The sequence below is a fragment of the Schistocerca nitens genome, chromosome 1 (genome assembly GCF_023898315.1).
Source record: "Schistocerca nitens isolate TAMUIC-IGC-003100 chromosome 1, iqSchNite1.1, whole genome shotgun sequence".
NCBI classification, from domain to species: domain Eukaryota; kingdom Metazoa; phylum Arthropoda; class Insecta; order Orthoptera; family Acrididae; genus Schistocerca; species Schistocerca nitens.
Genome location: NC_064614.1, coordinates 173,461,887 through 173,464,936, shown reverse-complemented (window position 1 = coordinate 173,464,936; position 3,050 = coordinate 173,461,887). Strand labels below are relative to the sequence as shown.

Below are 3,050 nucleotides of genomic sequence, written 5' to 3'. Positions count from 1 at the left end.
GAAGGTGCACGTGCCCGTCGACCTGGGACCGGACCGCAGAGACGCACGGATGCACGCCAAGACCGTAGGATCCTACGCAGTGCCGTAGGGGACCGCACCGCCACTTCCCAGCAAATTAGGGACACTGTTGCTCCTGGGGTATCGGCGAGGACCATTCGCAACCGTCTCCATGAAGCTGGGCTACGGTCCCGCACACCGTTAGGCCGTCTTCCGCTCACGCCCCAACATCGTGCAGCCCGCCTCCAGTGGTGTCGCGACAGGCGTGAATGGAGGGACGAATGGAGACGTGTCGTCTTCAGCGATGAGAGTCGCTTCTGCCTTGGTGCCAATGATGGTCGTATGCGTGTTTGGCGCCGTGCAGGTGAGCGCCACAATCAGGACTGCATACGACCGAGGCACACAGGGCCAACACCCGGCATCATGGTGTGGGGAGCGATCTCCTACACTGGCCGTACACCACTGGTGATCGTCGAGGGGACACTGAATAGTGCACGGTACATCCAAACCGTCATCGAACCCATCGTTCTACCATTCCTAGACCGGCAAGAGAACTTGCTGTTCCAACAGGACAATGTACGTCCGCATGTATCCCGTGCCACCCAACGTGCTCTAGAAGGTGTAAGTCAACTACCCTGGCCAGCAAGATCTCCGGATCTGTCCCCCATTGAGCATGTTTGGGACTGGATGAAGCGTCGTCTCACGCGGTCTGCACGTCCAGCACGAACGCTGGTCCAACTGAGGCGCCAGGTGGAAATGGCATGGCAAGCCGTTCCACAGGACTACATCCAGCATCTCTACGATCGTCTCCATGGGAGAATAGCAGCCTGCATTGCTGCGAAAGGTGGATATACACTGTACTAGTGCCGACATTGTGCATGCTCTGTTGCCTGTGTCTATGTGCCTGTGGTTCTGTCAGTGTGATCATGTGATGTATCTGACCCCAGGAATGTGTCAATAAAGTTTCCCTTTCCTGGGACAATGAATTCACGGTGTTCTTATTTCAATTTCCAGGAGTGTAGTATCCTATCAACTTGAATTTCAGTCCCACTTTCAAACCTTTCTTTCGTCGATAAAGAGCACAAAAAAGGAATACAGAGACTATGATCGGTTACTAAATAAGAATTGTCACAAGTCTATTTACTGACCACGTTCCGTGTACCTAACGAGAAAGACAATGCTAATGTTAGTTATGTAATAGCAACCTGAGTATCGTGGGCGATCGCAGAGCCTAGGTTAAGAAACATGGCATACCTGCGTAATAAATCACCACTGTAGTCGGCTATTTTCTTGTCTAACACACTCAAAACTTGGAGAATGAGAGGCTCTCTGCTGTTTCAAGATACACCACGCACGACAAATGCGACATACGCAATGAGTAATAATGTAAAAGCGACTAGGTCTAGAACGACAATTAGAGGAAACTGTCGAACCATGACATTTCTCCGGTAGGCATTATCGCAAGCCGCCACTACGCGGAGAGCTATGCCGGACTCGCGCATTACGCGACCACGCTGCTGCTATCCTAACTTAAGGCTAATGAGAATCGTGGATCAAGATTTAATTCTGTTTGGGGAGAGGGCAGCAGTCTTACGGAGCGATCGCTAATCACAACCCAGCCTCAAGGGTCAGCTGCAGTCATTGTTGGCTCAGTGGAGTAACGAGATGCCGGCCACGCTAACGGAGCTATTCTTTGTCCGTCTCTCCCTCCTTATGTAACTCTATTGTTACAATGGCGGTGCCGCTTCTGTCAATTTAGTGCGGCGTATTGCAACAGGAAAACACTCATGTTTTGAATGTATTTTATGGATACGAACTGTATTTTCTCGTCTTTTTTTTTAAAAAAGCAGTTTCAGCTTCCATGAAAAAATGTGTTGACGAATTTTAGTAATTAACGAAGTTGCGAATGTGCTTTGGTCTCCGCTTCATGAGCCCCAGATCGCTATTCGTCTCGGCAACTTCCTATTGGATGACGTCTGTTCTTGCGTCCATACCAATTTTATCCTTGCTTACCCATCCAGTTAACGTAGACTCTGAAACACAGCATATCTTCACATTTTTCACATAAATGGGGCAACAGCCTTGCCGCAGTGGATACACCGGTTCGCGTCAGATCACCGAAGTTAACCGCTGTCGGGTGTGGCCGGCACTTGGATGGGTGACCATCCGGGCCGCCATGTACTGTTGCCATTTTTCGGGGTTCACTCAGTCTCGTGATGCCAACTGAGGAGCTACTCGACCGAATAGTAGCGGCACGGGCAAAGGAAACCATCATAACGACCGGGAGAGCGGTGTGCTGACCACACGCGTCTGCTATCCGCATCCTCAGCTGAGGATGACACAGCGGTCGGATGGTCCCGGTGGGCTACTTATGGCCTGAAGACGGAGTGCTTTCACATAAATAAACCACAGCCAGAGGTGAATACAGCGGTAAGTTTTAGTATACTGTGGACATACACACATACATATACAGTTGATCAAAACCTGTTGAGAGTAACTTTCACATGATGTGTTGGGTCAAATGGCTCTGAGCACTATGGGACTTAACGTGTGAGCTCAACAGTCCCCTAGAACGTAGAACTACTTAAACCTAACTAACCCAAGGACATCACACACATCCATGCCCTACGCAGGATTCTAACCTGTAGCGGTCGCCTGGTTCCAGACTGTAGCGCCTAGAACCGCTCGGTCACTAGGGCCGGCCACATGATGTGTCTCTGCCGAGTAACATTGCTCTATGAAACTTGGACCACACACACAGAACATATCTCTATGAAACGTTGACCACACACACAGAAAGAGTACCAAAGTGTAGAACTGGAGAGGACTAAAATACGCAATGAGACGAACAGAAATGACACTTTTAGTCGGCGACAATAACTAAACAGAAGTCACCGCGATTTATGACGATTCCTTGGACATTACAAAATCCGGGACATGGTTCTTGGTAGGGTGCGTGATCAACATGCACAGCAGTGGATGCTCCGCAACGTGTTCCCTTGCTGGCCACAAAGTTGATGAGAAGTTCTTATGCTCGAACGTTCCGTTCCTCC

At 49.9% G+C, this 3,050-nt stretch overlaps 1 pseudogene; it reads left to right on the top strand.

The window, feature by feature from the left end:
* The first annotated feature begins 2,069 nt into the window (after nucleotides 1-2,069).
* On the top strand, nucleotides 2,070-2,187 carry LOC126208199 (5S ribosomal RNA; annotated as a pseudogene).
* The last annotated feature ends 863 nt before the right edge of the window (nucleotides 2,188-3,050 follow it).